Below are 19,324 nucleotides of genomic sequence, written 5' to 3'. Positions count from 1 at the left end.
GGTATAGTGATAAAAGTAAACCCCACAGGACATTCCCTGAAATGAATTCAATTGGAGATTTGAATCAGAAATAACATCATATAAGTTTTGTTATGGAGAAGATTGAAAAATAATTAGAAATAAAACTTGGTGTTACACAACACCTGGGGCAAAACACAGGAGAAATGCAGAGGCATAAAGTAGACTCCTGTAAGTCCCATAAAAGAGGAAGGGGCAGAGAGAGGCATTTGTTGTGTACTCCAGTCTCTGGTTCAGGGATGAAAGCTTCCCAGGCCACAGGTCTGGTTGCAGTGGCTGTGGAAGCAGAGGGAGGGGCGTGTCCAGAAGCTTTGCTGCAGAATAAGAGTCTGTGGTCTCACATTGTGTATCAGAGAATAAGCTGGCATTTGATGGCACACTCAGGCAATGGTGTTTCTTGGCAAGGGCTATGGGTGTACTCTGTGAATAACTGACAAGGGAGTCATCATATCGGAATGTCATTGTCCAATGGAGGCAGAGAGCTACAGATTCTGCCTACATACTGTAGCAATTTAGTGGTGTCCTTTTTTGGAAGAATTTCATTATTTTGAGATTTAATTATATTTTAGATTAAATAGAAAAAATAGTTATCCCTTTTAAATGACCCTGGGTATCTTACAGTTTTTATTTCCCTTAGCATCTATTAAACAGTGCACCTTCTGTGTATGAAGTTGGGACTTAATTCTTGTGTAACATATCATAAGGCACACACACACACACACACATACACACACACACACACACACACACAGAGAGACAGAGAGAGAGAGAGAGAGAGAGAGAGAGAGAGAGAGAGAGAGAGTGTTGTATAGTCTTACCCTTTTCTTGATTTCTGTTTAATCTCTATCACTTCCTTCTGTTATGGACTTTGGCTTAAATTTACTGTTATTTTTTCAGTTTCTTCTTTTAGTTTCGCTTTGTGTGTGTGTGTGTGTGTGTGTGTGTGTGTGTGTGTGTGTGCACGAGCATGTGTGTGAGCGTGCACACACATACACTTGCAAATAAGTGAGCCCACATGTGCTCATACAAAGGCCAGGGAAGATGTTGGGTGTCTTCCTCTACCACTTCCCACCATATTCCCCTGAGACGGGGTCTCTCACTGAAACAGAAGCTCACCATTTCAACTGAGCAGCCTGGCCTGTGGGCTCCAGGCATCTTCCTGTCTCTGCCTTCTGACAAAGGGGTTATAGGCACCTGTTACCTTATCCTACTTTCTTGTGTAGTTGCTTGGGATTTGAACTCAATCCTTGTGCCTGAGCTTCCACCCCATAAACCATTTCTCACTTATCTTTTTAAGTTGCTCAAAGACAAAGCTACAGTGATGGCTTCAAAACATTATCCTATTTTTATAGCATAGCCATTATGTGTCATACACTCCCCCATGAGTATTACTTAAGTGTCAGACAGCAATCCTTTATCATTTTAAATTCTTTATTTTATCTATTTTATATTTTTGCTTTCCCATTTTGTGATCATCTCTCATAATTTGATAATATCAAGATTTTGATAATTTGAGTATTACTATTAAATAAATATACAGAAGAAAACAGAAGCAAAAGGAAATGTCTTTCCATGAGTTGAAACCCCTAGGAAAACTTCCAGGAAGGAGACAGTCCAGCGACCAACAAAAGTATGGAAAGAAACCAGCCATACAAAGAACAGAACCCAGTGAGCTCAAAGTGCAAAGTGCAAAGGCCCTGACACAAGAACACAAGAGAAAAAAATCTACAGACATGGTAGGAAAGTTGGCCCGAGGTCTATCTTCTGGAGCATTCTGCTTCCAGAAGGACTGGAGAGGCCACAGTGATGGGGGTCAGAGCACCTCCACATCTGGCCTGAATGGTCTCTGGGGAAGGACTGCTGTCCTTGGGAGTCTATGCTGATTAAACTGTTAGTGTTTCATTCTTGGAATACAGTGCTCTGTGCTTTGTTAATAGTTTTGTGTGTTGCTGGGAATTGAACCCAGGGCCTCATATGTGCAATCTACCATAGAGCTAAATTAAATTCTTTATCCCCTGAAAGTTTGCCACGAGAAACCACTGGATTTTCTTTCTTTTTTAGTTTTTATATATATTTTTTTACACTCCAACGAAACTTCCCAGATTGACCTCAAATAACTGATTCATATCAAATATATTTCTTTGCCTTTGCTGTTGCCTTCTTGAATGGCTTTCTTTGATTCGTGGTGACAAGATTAAACTGATAAATCATGGACACGATCTTGTGCCATCCGTTTTCAACTTTATTCTTTCCCACTGCCAAGGATCTGTGATGGAAAAAGTTCCTCAGTAGGCCACAGCTGGCTCCAGCTCCACAGCGAGTTAATAAACATCTGTTGAAGTAGAGCCTCCCTTCCTCTCCTCTTCCCAAGCCGCCTGGCCAAGGGACTGTTCTCTTTATCTCTGATATCTTTTCCTGGATCTTCTCTCTGCTTTGGCTCTGCAGACCTTTCATCACCTCCCTCCATTCTAAATGATTCATAGCACGCATGTTTCTCTCGGGTCAGTCTTGGGAAAGTGTAGAGCAGTCCCTGGCTTCTCACCAGTGATGGGGACCTGGCTTCTGGGCCTCACACTCTCCCTTCACATGCAGAAAACGGCCCATTCCTTACAGCAGAGGAAGTGCTCATGGCCCTCACTGCCAGCCAAGAAGGTGGCTTGATAGGATCAGTAGATCAATACTTCATGAGAAAAATGAGTTCAATCCCGTGTGGGATACCTCTCTCATTAAAGGAAAAAAACAAATTGTCCTGTGCTGCTTTTTGGAGGAAAGTTCTTGCCAAGGTTCTTTTTCTCAGTTGTCCCAGTCAGGAACCCCTTCCCGATGAAGGGACAATCCCATTCTTCTCTGTACCATGATGTGTTGGTTAGTGAAGGAACAGAATTCTTCCTTCCATTGTATTCAGTGTATTTGCCTCTAACTGGAGCGGGGTAAAGATCTGACTTTCACAGCGCCGCATTTAATAGTGGGTGGAGTAACAGTGTTCAGTGTTGTGCACAGTTCACACATGGTACCATTTCTTAGCTCCTTGGCTCCATGTTCTCTCAGGAGAATTGCAGCTCATAGTCTTGTGTCTTCACCTCACTCTGTATGGAAACGCCTTTGAGTCACATCTCCTGGTCTGGAGACCATGGATGGAGGATGGTCATCTTTTCTATGTTTTCCAACTGGGTCTGCAGGCAGGGCAGATCTCTGTTTCCTTGTAGCTACACTGCAGGGAGCTAGGGAGATGAATGATCAGAGAATGGGCTTAAGATGAAGATGTGAGCAGGTGAAACAGGAGGGCCCATGTTCTTTAAGATCCAATTCTTACTCTCCAACAATTGTTTAGATGTTCCAGTGTTAAGGAATGGTTAGGTATATCTGTTATCTATGAGATGGCTTTTCCCTTCCATCCATATATAAGTCTTAGGACTCTTGTGTCTTTTGACTTGGTAGGAAAGAAACTAGAAGGTAATGATGGCAGCCTCTCTTCAGTCTTCATCTAAAATTTTATACTAAATTGAGTCTTTGCAAGTGAATTTTACAGACGCACTGGCTGTCTCTCAGAGTTCCAAAGAGTCTTGTGCATACACCCATTTTTACTTTTAGTATTCATGCCTGAAAAACCCAGAGATGTCAGGTCCAAGCACCCAAAGAAGTGGAGACAAAGAGAGGCCCAGCTGCCTCACCTCAGATCACAGACATGTTGTTAAGCCCACTGTCTTCACGTTTTTCCCAGGGTTATTTGAACTGGCATTGTATATCAATGACATCTTGTCTGCTTCATGCTGGCAGAGAAGGTGCCACAATAAGGATATTAAAATCACGTCTACATCCTGGTGTTTATGAAGCACCTTGTGATACTTAATCTTGATTGACAACTTGGTGGTGGGATTTCGAATCATAACGTAAACAAGTTACTGGGCCTGTCTGTGAAGGATTATTGAGATTAGGTTATTGGGGTGGTACAAAGCACTTTACTTGAGGTTGGTACCATTCTATGGACTGGGATACTGGACTGAAGAAAAAGGAGAAATAAAGCTGAGGGTAAGCTGTGTCCTTCATGATAATGAAGGCAACACTACCAGCCACCTTAAGTTCCTCTGGCTGCCTTGACTTCCCTATCATGAAGGTCTATATCCAGGAACTTTGAGCCAAAACCAACCTGTTCTTCTTTATTAAATTGTTTTAGTCAGGTATTATGTCCCAGAAACAAAACAAGTAACTAACACATGCTTTTTTTTTTTTCTTTCTGTTATTTGTACCCACACACTCCTAGATCTTAGATGATAATCCCGGGAATGAATTAATTCCTGGAGGGAACTAATTAAGCCATCAGCTACACATCCCTTCATCTCCATGATTCAATACCTTTTCTCTTGCTCCGTTTATCACCCTTGGCACAAACACTGCAGATGGAATGGTGATTCTAGTCACATTGAGAAAAGCCCTGGACGTGTTTAATTTCCTGCCACACTATGACAAAGACCTCACTTCATGTCTTTGTGACCAAATCTCTGTAACTTCGCAAGAGCAGAATGTATTGAACTAGGGATACCCAGAGTCCTTGTGTCGTTTGGGATGTCGCCAGGGCCAGCTATGGGGTCTGAATGTTTTCATTTTATTCCTGCTTTAATGCCCTGCCTATTTCTCCCATTTCAAAATGTCGTGGAGTAGGCTGGTGTCATTTGTTTTCATAAATTAATGTCCATTGCAATTTATGGCCAGATGGGCCACGAAAAACAGGAGCCTTGTGAGCCTCTTGGAAAGTCCAAAGAAAAGCAGTGGGCATCGCTCGGGGTGAACTTTTGCACTTCGGGACTTCATTCTGGGCAGAGAGTAAATACTGATGAAAAATCTTGTTTTAAAACAGTCAGGCACAAAGGATCCCTTCTTAGGACTATTTTTGCCACTGTTTCTAATTTCTGTAGCAACTAGAAAAAATGTAAATACAGTGAATTCTTCGTACTGGGAAACTGTGTGTGTGTGTGTGTGTGTGTGTGTGTGTGTGTGTGTGTGTGTGTGTGTGTTGGGGAAAATTTCATTTGGCTAGGAACTCAGAAATCTAGAGTTGGATTCCTTCAGAGAAATGCCATAGCCAGATATATAGTGGGCTACCCATTAGATCGTAAAGTGTCAAATCTCTGACCCTGCATGTACATCTCTACTTTAGTTATTTCTCCACGGGTCAGTGAGGAGAAATGGGTCAGTGAGAGGGGAAAGGAAAAAAGGCAAAAACACTGGAGAATTTGATGATTCGATGCTTCTATGAAATAATGGCTTGTGGGAAGCTGGACTCAAAGGTCAGCTTGGCAACAGCCAGAGAGGAGGCTGCTTGGCAGCTGTGTGAATCCAGAGAGCATGTGCAGTGAGATTGCTTCTTCCCACAAGGCTACATGCCTCAGGGCATGTGAAGGGCAGGACTCAAGGAGACCTGAGGCAGGCAAGTTTAGAAGGCAGTCTAGTTCCATGGAACCCTAATTGGTTTTGGGTTCTGCATGCCCTTCACTTCTATAACCATCTCGGTAGCTTAGTTCCTTACTTCCTGTGCTAAGGATATGACTTATATCTCTCAATATACCTAGCAGCTCAGAGCCCTTACCTACATCAGGCTACATGCATACCCCTCTCTGGATGACAGTATAAGTTTCTTTGCCTCTAACAACAATCACACAAATAATTTCTATTTAAATACATCTGGATATGAGGAATAGAAAGGTTGATCTGGTCTGAACTTTGTGTGTGTGTGTGTGTGTGTGTGTGTGTGTGTGTGTGTGTGTGCGCGCGTGCGCGTGCACAGGTGCATAACAAGGCAAAATTGTGTTCTCTAGTAAATTTTTTTGGGAGAATCTCCTGTTTACATCTTGTGCCTATGTATAATTATAAAAATGTATACTGCATATGGCTAAAATTGCATGCATTATGGAAATGGACATAGGCCATAGAAAAAATGATTATATAACCTAATATTTCAGTCAAAAAAAGAAAAAAACAAGAAAACCCCAAAAAAACAAAAGCCCACATTTACTACACCCATTAGTAACCCAAATCCTTCTCCCCTGGAATGGCTTTAAAGGAAGCTCCAGGGGATAATTAGCCCCTGGAGTACCTCACTCACGTGGTTTGCTGTGGACCTTGACAATGTAACCCTTTCTGATATGTCCTATTACTTTAATAAAGCTGTCTTGCTGTGTGAGACCTTTTTCTTTTCTTTTTTCTCTTCCCACACTGCAGAAGCTAACTTTATTTGTTCAAGAGCTTGGAGGACAAGCAGCAAACAAGCCTGAGCTTTGATCTGGGAGCTCCTATCACTTATCAGGGAAGAAACCAACTGTGAACTATATACAAGTTAAAGACTAAAGGTTTGATTAATCACACTGTAGGTTTGGGATTTCCAACCTAGGACTTGGCAGTCACAGGCCCCTTAGATCCTTCTGCACATCCCCCAGGGTTTCTGCATGCTTCCAGAGCTGAGCAACCTTGTCAGCCTTTAGATTCTGGTGGATGATGCTGGTTAATTGCTGAACATTAAAGATGCAGGGAGACTGACTGGCAAAGACTTCGTTCTCAGAGCTATATATTCCCTTCACCATTGTTGACATGGGATGACTCTAAGTTAGGTTTTTCATGGATTCAGTGAGGGCACTCTCGCTTAACCCAGCAGCCCATGGGTCTATCCTTTTAGCTTAATGACTTCAAATGCACTTTCCACCACCACATATTATACACTCCCTTCCAATTCTCTCTGTCATTGTCTGTTTCTATATCTGGATTCAGTTCCTGGAGAGAAATGCCTGCCATGTTTGCACCACTCCATACAACCATGCTGGAGTCACTATGTTCTCCCAGAATTCAACCCTGACCCGTGCCGGAATGAATACCAACCATCTCTGTCATCACATAGCAGAACCTAGCAGAACCCAGACTGCAAACATATCTAACCACATGTTGCATAGGTAACCATTTAGTTTCCAGGTGAATATCTACTAGGTTAGAAACTAAGTCTAAGATTGGATCAACAGAATGCTGGTGATGGACAGGAGCCTGAAGATTACTCTGTTCAGATATTTTGTTTGATTTGAAATAGAACTTGACTAGTAATTTGTATAACTAGTTCAAATCATAAACTATAGCGCAACAAGACTCAAAGAAATTATCTTAGGATTTGAGAATTATTTTATCCTTATTCCAACAGTTAGCCTTTAAATCTTTTTAAATAGGCACAATGCTATCCAAAGATCTGTCTAATGCTCTTCATATAACTTTTAGAACCTTATAATATTAAAACAATTAAGTTCATATATCAAACTCTGTGATGTAGGTGATGCAGGATCTCTCCTTCCCCCTCAGTCCTCATAACTGGACTGATTTAGACTCTGCCCCTTAGAAGCACAGTTTGTCCATCAGTCAGCAAGACAGGTGAACAGGACAGGTGCAGCTGTACCTTAGGTTGCTTGTATCTTGTAGGGCAAAACAGTAATTACAATAAAGTAGAGTGTGTGATGACAGAAGATTGGAGACTTTGCTAGGGGTTCTGTTCCAGAATGGAGGACAGTGGGTAGCCAACAGAAGTTACATTCAAAGTGAAAAGAAAAATGCTGCTTGTATCAGGCCAAAATGGAGCCAGGGAAGAATAATGCATCGAGAGAAAGACAGATCCTCTGCAATAAGATAGGATTTCCTCAACACCACATGTGTGAATTGGTAGAAATAAGGCAGGAAGGAAAAGAGAGGCCAAAGACAATCACTGGGCAGCTAGAAGATTATTTCTGTGTCCACAGTGGAACAATCCACAAGATTACTGTTCCTGCTGAATAATTTCAGCCAGCTTGCATCAAGACAGGCAAATTTTGATTAATTTCATAGAATACTGAATGGATGTATATCCTGGACAATCTGTGAAACTCTGAATGCCTTTCCTGGCAAGAGTCCTTAGCAGATATGTACTTGTTCTGCAGGAATAGTCTGGTCAATACCATGAGGCCCTCTGCACCCAGAGACATCTTTCTACCCAGTATAGATATCATCTCTAAAGACTATCTAAGTGGCAAGAACTCTGCCTCCTTGAAGTTCACTGGACTGGATAATAACCAATGGAGACAGTCACAATGTTTGCAGGTAAAACAGAAGCACAAAGAAGCCCATGGATATTCTTCTCCAGAAAGCAACAAAAGCCACAAGTAATAAGAAAATACTTAAAGAGACTAAAAAGAATTATAAGGACAAACAGATGTCATAATGGCCTAAGTGAGAATCCAAAGTATAAGAAGCCACAGAGAGATCTGAAAAATGACTAAATGGTAATTCTGTCAAAGCTGAGAAACAGCAACAGCAACATGTTACGCGTGCGATGTAGAGTTGGGATTTATGCTACTGGGAGGGTTGCCAGGAACAGGTTTGCTAGTGAGCAGTCTAACACTACTTAGACAAATTAACATGGATCTCACATAGGCAACCCAAGAACATCTCAGCAAAGTCCAGACGGGATGTGTTGGGATATGCTCATTGTGGTATTTGTAATGATAGTAATATGGAAATCTACCAATGCAAATTAGATAGGTAACAACATGACTATAATACATAATGTGAACTGTGTAAGAGACAGAACAGGGAACCTGGATAAACATTCAATAACACAGACACATTTAAAACATGGCTAGAGAAGAATTAAGAAGCAAAGACAAGCATGGTGATACATACCTTTAATTCTAACACCCAGGAGGCAGAAGAAGGTGGATGGATCTCTATGAATGTGAAGCTAGCCTGGCCTACAGCGTGAGTTCAGGTCAACCAGGGCTATATAGTGAGATCCTGTTTAAAAAAACAAGAATTAAGAAGTATAAAGATACGTAAAAGTATTTTTAAACTGACAATACATATACTAAAAAAAAATATTTTTAAAGAACACATACAAATCAAGAGATGAATATAAATTAAGCCCAGTGGGAATGATTGCCTATGGGGTTGAGGAATAGAGAAATAGAATGCAGGAATTTGGATCAACAGAAATTAATAAACAAATTAAATAGGTAATTGATCATGGTTAGAGGAATACGATGAACTCTTATCTCCTACCTACAAAGGGAAGAGAAGAAAGGAAGAAGAAAGTGAGAGTGGCATAAAGCACTTAAACCCTGGGCTAGTCATGTGCCCTGGAAGCAAGAGTCTAAAGTAAAGCATGCTATTCCAGATCTGGGACACTCTACAACATAGTTGGGGAGTTTCTGGACACCTCGAAAAACCCTGTGTTTGTAATAAACATCTGCCCCCGAAGTCATATGAGTAACCCAATGTACACAAGTCCCATCACATAAATAGCAGGCTAAGATACTTCTGTATCAGGCTGTTGATAAGGACTGTGCCAGTTGAAGGTTTTATCTAGAAAATATCATTTGGTCCTAACAACTATTTCTTGCCTAAGTACAATCCTCTTTGTACTGCAAGTGAGGAAAACTGACACAGAGAGGTTGCCACATTCTCCAAATCATAGCCAGTAACTGGTGGTTGGCTGTACTTAGGACCCAGACAGTGTCAACCTGGTCATGTGCTTGGAGCCACAGCTCTGTATCAAACAACTCTCTGGAGTAAAGGTCATTTAAAAAGTGGCCAGGCTCTTCCAGTGTTAGGCTTGGCTAATCTCTCAGACTCCTTGGATGTCTTTACTCACTAACCCTGACACACCAGTTAATGTAACACTAGACTGGGGAAACAAAACAAAACAAACAAAACTGAAATGCTGTGTCTGCCCTTGCTCTCTCAACCCCACTAATGACACTAGATTTGGAACCAGCCATTCTTTCTCTCTACGGGTAGTGTGACCTTGAATTCATCATTAAGCTTCTGTAGTCTGTTTCTTCATCTGAAATGGTGAGGACACTGACAGTTAGCTCTCACTTATGTTGCTATAGGGATCCAATGAGATGTGTAAATAACTGTGAATATGACACGGCCCATGTTGGGGCAATTGGGATAAAAGTGGTCCTATCCCCCCTCATCCGCCATTGTGTCTTTCGTTACACTATGATACAGCCCAGGAGAGATAGGCACCTTATATGAAAGGACAGCACTGTCCTTTCTTCCTGGGCATCTTGTGTGAGCCTTAACTTGACAGCAAAGAGTACAGTGGCACTGTGGTGTAAGTTCAGTGTTACATTGGCCTCAAACAACTGGCCAAGTGACTGTGAGCTGAAACCTCTGGAAGCTTGAGCACAAAGGAACCTTTCCTCCTATAGGCTGTTTACATCAGATATTTTATTGCAGCAATGGAAAGCTAACAGTGTCTGTTCTCAATTTTCTTGGCAACTAGAGTACTTTGGCCCGGAATCTTCCCACTCCTGACTCTTGCCCTTGAGGCCTGATGTAAGTAGAGGCAAAGAGTGAGAATATGGTAGCCGATGGAGAGGTTGAGCAGAGTGGAGTTTTGCATGCTCAATTCACTCTAGTTCTAATGGTTATTGTGTGGTGGGCCATTCTCTCTAAGTCTTTGTTTCCTCACCTGCAACATTATTGGCCCTAGGAGGTATCAGAAGAGACAATGGAGGAAAAGATTTTGTGCATGCAAAAAAGTCCATGGGGGATACTTAGCAAGCACATGTTAAGCCGGCCTGTGTCCTTTGACATGCAGCCTTACTATCTGTAAGATGAAGGTAGTAACTGCAGGGACCACATACGATTTCCATCAGGATCAAGTTATGTGGCACCCAGAAAGTGCTTGGCATAGCACTGGATTGTTAGGCATGATGCTTATTTTGTGCAACCTAAACTAGGGAACAGAAGTGTTGAGATACTTCATGTGCTAATGTGTGCAACTAACTTTGATATGTGTAGGGCACGATGGAGTTGGTAGGTGAATGGAGAAATGGACAGAATTGACTGAACCAATCTTAGCAGGTGGGTCTCATGGTGAGCACATGTAGGTTCGCCAACCATTCTCACAGCATTTCTGCATGTTTAAATTGTTCCTAATAAAATGTGGTGAGAAAGCAGAACAAAACACAACAGAGATCTGAATGTCAAAATGGTCCAAGAATCCGGATTCAAACAAGAAAACGGTGTGAGAGCTACTGAAGGGTCAAAATGAACTGCCCTTGCTGCCTTTCCTCGTCATAAAAGACAATATCAAGTGCCAAGGCTTTGGAGCATGAAGGTGTGCTTGACCTCTGATGTATAATGGTATACAGAGGTGCTTGAGAGGCCACACGGAATAGGGGGAATGGAGCAGACCTCTTAGAGTCCTATCTCGGCCTGTGTTTTCCAGCTTGCTCAGCTGAGAGAAGTTGATGAAATCAGAGCACTTCGTTTTCCTTCCCTGTGAAAATGGACATAGTATCACTTATCTCCTAAGACCGCTTGGGGGATTACTTGAATGAATTTCACCATCATCCCATCATCTTAGGAAAGCTTATTGTCTCAGCTCTGATGTTCCCCCCAAGGCTCCACTTTACTCCCTGTTAACTGGAGGCATCTGGAGAGACTCAGTTGCTGGAGGATGGGAGAATGGTAGGCAGGGTCAGAGTGGGTGAAGTTAGGATAAGCTGAGTAGGAGTCAGCTCCCAGAAACATGTATGTTCAGGCGCTAGTCTGATGAAAACAGAGATCTAGGCTATTTGCTTGTTCTGTGTCAGGCACGCGATGTCTAACGTTATATTTAAAACACTGAAAGTATAACCCTGCCATGGTTCCTTTGCAGGCTCTTCATCAACCTGGGCAGAGCGTGTGGCTGGCAGGGAGCCAGCCTCATCCCCTGACCTCCTCCTCCACGTGACTCAGCACAGATCTGGCATTTTATGAGTTTCTAGGTCCAAGTTTGAACTTGCCCCAAATGAAAGCCTCCCTCCCTCCCTCGATACACTTTCTCTCCATTTCCCAGCCCACTCTCCATTTCCAATTTATCAGCTAGTAAATTCTGAGTTGAACTTGGAGCCAGCGTTTCATTTATTTCTGGCAAAAGATCAAGTTCTTCCAAGAAAAGAAAAAAAGGAGGGGTGTGGAGGGAAGCTCAAAAAGAAAAAAACAAAAGCCTCGTTAAACAAAAAGGGCTCCTGGAGACAGCTCCATAGGGCTGAGTTGCTCAGTGAAGAAAGAACGCATCTTTTGATCTATTAAATGTGAGTGTGGTTAAAACAGTTTGAAATGAGTTGAGCATGCAGAGGGCATACCAGTGTAGCCCAGATGGGCTCCTGCCTTGGAAAGATCATGGGGTCACTGGGACACAAGACTTTCAAACTGCAGGAAGGGTTTGACGGTAACATGGTACCCACATTCATTTTCATTCGGGCTTTTGAATAGTCGAAAACATTTTTCTAACAGATTATCCTGATGGAGCTGGTAAGCTTGTGAAGAGCATGAGATCTTTCTGGCAATACAAACTAACCTGAATTATGGAAGAAGACACACTGTAGCACAATGACGCAGAAATGTAAAGTGAATTATGACTGACAACTTGTCTGATGGTAGCCATCAGCTTGGGAAAATCTTTCCTAAGTTTCATAATATTGATTGATGGGAATATTATGGAAAATGGTGAATACTCATTCATACTGTAAGCAGCAATGTAAGTGATCTTATCTCTCTAGAAGGAAATCTGACCTTTTTTTCTCTACACTGGTTCCCACAATGATGTTTTATTCACCCCCTTGTATGCTCACAGGCAATCACTTCTCACATGTGCCTTTCATGTCATTATGCTTGGATTCATATCAAATGTGGGTTATTTTGGGGGGATTCAATTTATTTTACAAAATGGCATTATAGCATAGATTTATTTTACTTTTTAAATTTGGCACCACATTTTCAACATTATTTTTCAAGAGCACCACTGCTTCAAAATTCGGTGCAGAACTCTGCCACATATATCCAGTAATGTTTCGATACTTTTCCACTCACCACCACCTTCTCATTTCTGTCCCAAACAAAAGCACTACAAACGAAACAACAACAAAATGCCCCTCCCGCAGTGGCACTGAAATCCCTTATTCTGGTCATTGTGTGTGTGTGTGTGTGTGTGTGTGTGTGTGTGTGTGTGTGTGTGTGTGTGACTCTAGAGTCATCTGGGAAGAGGGAATAGAGAACCACAATTGAGAAAATGTCTTCATCAAATGGCCCATTGACAAGTCTGTGGGACATTTTCTTGATTAATGATTGATGTGGAAATGCCAAGCCCACTGTGGGTGGTGTCACCCTTAGGCAAATGGTCCTAGCTTATACAAAAGAGCAAACTGAGCATGCCAAAGAGAGGAAGCCAGGAAGTAGCTTTTTACCATGGTTCCTGCCTCTTCTCCTGTTTGAGTTTTTGCCCTGATTTCCCCTAATGATAGGAATTTGTGATTGGGGCTTGTAAGTCAAAGAAACCATTTCTGCCCCAAGTTGCTTTTGGTTATGGTCTTTATCACATCAAAAGAAAGCAAAGCAGGACACCCCCTTCATGAATGTGTCATCATTTCTTTGTATATCCGTGTCTCTATCTGTATCCATATCTACAAATCTGTATCTATTTATATCTATTTAGGATAGACTTACTGAATTATCTCTTTTCCTTTCTAATGGTGCTTTTAAGTCAAGCACATTTGTTGTTTTATAATTACTGGTGGAAATGTCAAATAAGTGCTGGCTTGGAAGTGGATTAATAGAGTGTGGCTTTTTTTGCAAAAGAATTTTTGAAATTTTAATTGGTTCATCTAAGAGTAAAATATGTTGAGGAAAATGATGTATTCTAAGTGACAAAGTTGGTCCCAAATTGTTTTGTGAAGAATGTGAAGACCCAAAGTTTGCCTCACTGTTTAGTAGTGAAATGTTAGTCTTGGCCTCACACATTCCCTCCCGTGTTTGTATGTGTTTGTGTACACACAGGTTCATACATTGTAGCACTCATGTCAAGGACAGCTGTTGGAGTCAATTCTTTTCACCTTGAGAATGTCTGGGGCATTGAGGCATCTGGCCTGTCCACTGTCTTCTAGGTTCTCACTTAGAAATAATGACTTCCATCAGTCTATCACGTAAGAAGGACCCTTCATTCATAAAGGAAATACCTATGGAATAAGAGCTATGTATGGCTATAGATCATATATATGCTAATATATGTTTTGATTTCAATGTTGATATCAATATTTATACAGAGATGGCGAGGGGAATGAAGATGTTCAATTTCTTCCCTGTGATTTTATGAATGTGCTCATAAGGGTTTATGAATGTGTGTAACACATGTATTTTTTTTTTCTGCATGGCACGGATACACCGCAGAGACTGACAATTCTGGTGTTACCCCACTTAGATTTGCAACATTGACTTCACATTTACCAGCTAGTAAGTGTGGGCCAGTGAGTTGGCTCCTCCAAAACTTTGGCTTTCTCATTTCTAGTGGTGATTGCTGCTTATTTCACACAACTTGAAGGACTAAAGGAAAAGAGCATGTTAAAATGATTGGCCCATATGTGGAAACAGTTCTTTATGGTTACAGTCTAAACCAGCTCTGTCCAGAGAAGAATACTGTTTCTAAAGCAGTTATTTTTAACTCATCTCCTGAGACTGTCCTCTGACTGAGAAAGGGTTGGTGGGTGGCAGTGTGTGTCTTCAGACTGTAGACCTTTAGAATACTCATCACTTGGGATTGAGCTGTCCTTTTCAGTCTTCTTGCATACATCAATGAGAACATGGTACCCAAAGAAGTTCAGTGGCCCAGTGCAGGCTTCCAAAGCTTTGATCTTCTTTAGGTTTCCCTCATTGGATTTAGAAGCATCTATGCATGGGTATCCATAGCTATTCGTTAAAGAGAGATTTATACCCAAAGGGAATCTCATGGATGAAAGCGCTGTAGAAGGATGTTAACTCATTACCCTCCTGGTGGTTCTCTTGACAGGATGCTTGGGACAGGGGTGGGGGGATCTCGAGCATGTGGAAAAACCCAAGCAGGTCATCTGACTCACCCCCCCCCACACACACACACACAGAGAGAGAGAGAGAGAGAGAGAGAGAGAGAGAGAGAGAGAGAGAGAGGTCTATTGCTTTTCTTTGAGGTAACAGTTCTTCAATGCAGAGGCACCACCGATTCTTTTGAAGGAAAATTGTTGCTCCATCTTTGAGCTTGTCTGTCCAAAAGACCTAGGAACCAACCCCACTACCCAGAAAGGAGCTTGTACTACTATGGTCCCCATTAGAAAGGAGGTATCAGCTGAATGAATGGCATCATTGTATTCATCAAAGAGCCTTTGGAAGACTAAGGACCCTGGGCAGCAGCTTATGTTAAAACACAAAGGGGAAAAAGTCCTTACCCTCAACAGCCTGGTATGGTTTTCTGGGTTTGTGTCAAGGGATTTGTAACCATTAGAGCTGTCTGAAAGAGAGGAGGAAGTTTCCTACCCTTGTAAGTGTTGAATGGGAACTGGCAAACCACCTGCGCAGATAGACAGAGGAGTGAGGTGACCTCAAAGCTCACTCCATGAAGAGATCTCTGCAGACAAAGGGAACACTGTTAGCTTTCTCGTGTTAAAAATCACTTCCAGAGCTGGAGATGCAACTCAGTGGTGGGGTGCTTGCCTGGCATATACAAAGCCCTGAGTTCAATCCCTAAGAGGGAGAGGCACAGATTCAGGCAAGAGGATTATCATGAGTTTGAGGCTAGTATGAGACTTTGTCTTAAAAATCAAAGCTAGCCAGTTGGTGTTGTCACACACTTCTAATCCAAGTGTTTGGGAGGCAGAGACAGGCATATCTCTGTGAGTTCGAGGCAGGCCTGATCTATAAAGCTACACAGATAAACCCTGTCTCAAAAAAAGAAAACAATAAAACAAAAACAAAGCTAAATAACCATCCCACAAGAATCATTTCTGTATGGAAAGAAGCCAGTATGGTATACAGCACAAAACTCCAGCTTTGGAGTTAGGACACAGGCCATGCTTATCAGTCAATAGAGTGATTTTCCAGTTCCCCTGTTCTCCTGTTCCTCGTTCCCTTGGTGTCATGAGAGGGTAAGTCATAACATTTCTAAGCTGCCTTTGTTGGGAGTTTATAGCCAGTCAGGAGATAATGTTCCATCATGGGTGCACAGATGAGCACAGGACAGACCCTCCATGAAGGAATAAACCCACAAAACTTCCTGGCCGTGCATTGTTCACTGTGTTCCTAGATGAGAGAAGCTCATGTTGGTAGTTAATCAGGAGTTTTCTCAAGCTTACTCTTCAGGTCTTGTTGAATGTGCTCAGAGAGGTCTGAACTCTTAGACCAGATACAACTTACATATGTCTACTTGCAGAAAGGAGGCGGGTTGTAAATTCTCAGGAGCCTGACTCCTAGAGGCTATGAAGGTGTTGCTGCTTCTAACCATATTGTTGCTATAGCAACTGCAACCTAGTGGCAGAGACAAGGATCTATTTTCTCATAGATCCAGAAGGCAGACATTGAATTGTTAGCAGAATAGTTCCTTATGAGGGCCAAGAGGAGAGACTCTACCACGAATGTTGTTTTCACCCTGTAGATGACCCGAGCTTTACGATTCTCTTTGACTCTCTTCCCTCTTTGCATATCCTACATACAAATCCCACACATTGTGACTTTCCCTGTCATATTAGAGAGTGAGGGCTATCCTGATGATCTCATTGAAAACATTACACTGTTTTCAAATAAGGTAATATTCTGAAGTACTAGGAGTGAGGCTGTCAGCATATGAAATGGGGAGTGGTAAAGCTTAATCACACAGCTTTTCATTCCACCCTACCTGCTCCATTGAGCATGTCCCCCTTGACAAGATGGGTAATTGGCAGTATGTTATGACAACAACTGTCCTCTTTTTTAGGTATTTCTCTCCCATTTGGCTTCTTTACCCCCAGATTTTAAACTAACATTTGTTTTTTATATAAATAAATATTTTTTGTGGACGTTGTGGGTGGTGTATTTATGAATGGCAGAAAGTTAGACAAAGACATGAACACACACACACACACACACACACAGAGAGAGAGAGAGAGAGAGAGAGAGAGAGAGAGAGAGAGAGAGGGAGAGAGAGAATGTGTATTAGGGGAGAACTTTTTTTGTGTTTTTCCTTTCAGAGCTCCTGCTTACTGAAGTACAGTATTTATTTTGTGGGTACTCATCACATATCCAGTTTCTATAGAAATAATTAATTTTGTATTCTTGCCTCTGAGTTTCCCTAAAGGAAACATGCACACCACAACGAAGCTGTTGCTCACTGTAAAGCCAGTCTCATCTTTGAAATAACCCTACCAGACATTTACATTGGCCTGTGTCCAAACACCCTTCCACGACAGCGGTCATCTCCTTCCTGGACTCAAATGACCCACTTTGCAAGTGAGTTCTTGTAACCCCAGGAAGGATGATGAGGAAGGACTCTAAGGACTCTTCTTCTGTCCCCAAAGGCTGGAGCTCCTGGGCTTGGTCATACTCATGATGGAGGCAGTCCCTGGTCAGTGTCTAACAGTTCAGATGATCACCAAGGAATGAGTTCCAAGGCCATACTCCAGGGTATTTTTGATTTCCTTTTGGGGTTAACTGTTAAGAGTAATCTAAGATTTTTTTGAACTGTGAGACTGACGAAGTATTTAAACTGACTAGAAATAAGTATCTCAGGCCTCCATCTCCTCAAGAAGTTCCTACAGCTTCATGTAGTGGGTCTCATCAGGGGAACAGATGGAGGCCATTTTGAAGCCTTTGGAGTTCATAGAGGGAAGAAAAGCCATATTTTCTTCAGTGACTCAGTGGATGGAGATGAATGCCTTATCCCCTGTCACCTGGATTCCTGGAGGATGCTTCTTCCAGCAGACTTCCTGTCTGCCCTGATACCACTCTCCAAAGCCATTCACTGAATGTCCCAAAGGCAGCCATGAGCCTCAAGGAAACTCCATTGTCCCCTTCTCAGATGTGCTAGCAATGAGTATTGTGTCACCCTGAGTTCCAGAGTAGGAGGAAGATTACCACCCTATCCCCATACCAGGTTACCACCCTATTATCAAACAAGGCAATTAGTGCAAAAGAACATGTTTGACCGTTGACCAAAAAACAAGCAAGCAGAATAAATAAGTAAGAGATCACCGAATTGAAGGAACAAAATATATCATGAAAACGCAGAACTCCAGGATGGAGCGAGGGCTCAGTGGTTAATGGTGATTGCTACAATTCCAGAAAACTGGAGTTTGGTCCCTAGAACCCATGCCAGGCAGCTCTTAACTTCCCATGACTCTAATTTCAGGAGCTCAAATGTCTTCTGGACTCTGTGTGCACTAGCACACACCTGCACAAATGCACACACAATGCATACATGCAAATAAAAATAAAATGACAATCTTAAAAAGAAGTAATCTAAAAGGCCAGTTCATGCACTAGGGAAAGGGAGGGATTCCTTGCTCAGCCTAGATACAGGGGGGAGGGGCTTGGTCCTGCCTCAAGGTGATGTGACAGACTTTGTTAACTCCCTATGGGAGGCCTCACCCTCTCTGAGGAGTAGATGTGGGGTGGGGTGGGAGAGGAGTGGGAGGAACTGGAGGAAGGGAGGGAGGGGGACCTGGGATCGGAATGTAAAATAAAAAAGATTGTTTTAAATAAAAATTAAAAAGATTTAAAATAAAACGTAATTCAGGAGTCTCCATCCTTTGGAAATCTTTGAACAATTGGAAAGAAATGGATCACATTGTCCACCAACTGCGAAGTATTAAGTTATAATTGGCAATAGATAACCAGGGGCATATAATACAATAGGCCTTGTGTCAAGTGCTGGTCCATTTGCTCAATGAATCTTGATGACACTCATTAGGAATAATTTCTAATGGTGATGAGAACAAAATGAGTGGATACACATAGGTATTCTTCGATGATATAAAGTGTTAAAATGGATAGATTCAATACATGCTATCATTTTATTAAATGATCCCTGGCATTCCTTCATGCCTAGGATGTGCACAGTAAAATAACATATACCTAACATGACATGTGATCTAGCCCTTTCACATACCTCAATATGCTACCTGGAGGACTGACATCTGCCTTTTTAAGAGAGCCATAGAAACGTTGAGCAACCTTCTTGGGGAACTACAGTTGCATGGATTCTTCGCTCAGCACCATGGGCATGCTCAGGTCAAATAGATTGGTGGCTAACCAAAACGTAGAGCTGACAAAGAATCCATTGCCTTGCTGTGATTAGTGGCTTCCGCATGAAGCCATTTGCAAGGTCTGGACTCTGCTGGTTTCAGTAGTCACATCAGTAGAGTGGGGATGCTACTGTACATGTTTATACTAATGAATTGAGTGAGCCAATGCATTTAAAAACTCCTCTCAGAGTGCTGACATCTAGGAAGTAATAAAAAACAGTAATTAAACACCC

General features: G+C 42.1%; 1 pseudogene; it reads right to left on the bottom strand.

The window, feature by feature from the left end:
- Nucleotides 1–6,413: 6,413 nt before the first annotated feature.
- LOC100757774 lies at nucleotides 6,414–6,954 on the bottom strand (annotated as a pseudogene).
- Nucleotides 6,955–19,324: the final 12,370 nt, after the last annotated feature.

Source organism: Cricetulus griseus, chromosome 2 (genome assembly GCF_003668045.3).
Source record: "Cricetulus griseus strain 17A/GY chromosome 2, alternate assembly CriGri-PICRH-1.0, whole genome shotgun sequence".
Taxonomy (NCBI): Eukaryota; Metazoa; Chordata; class Mammalia; order Rodentia; family Cricetidae; genus Cricetulus; species Cricetulus griseus.
This window is presented reverse-complemented; position numbering and strand designations above follow the sequence as displayed.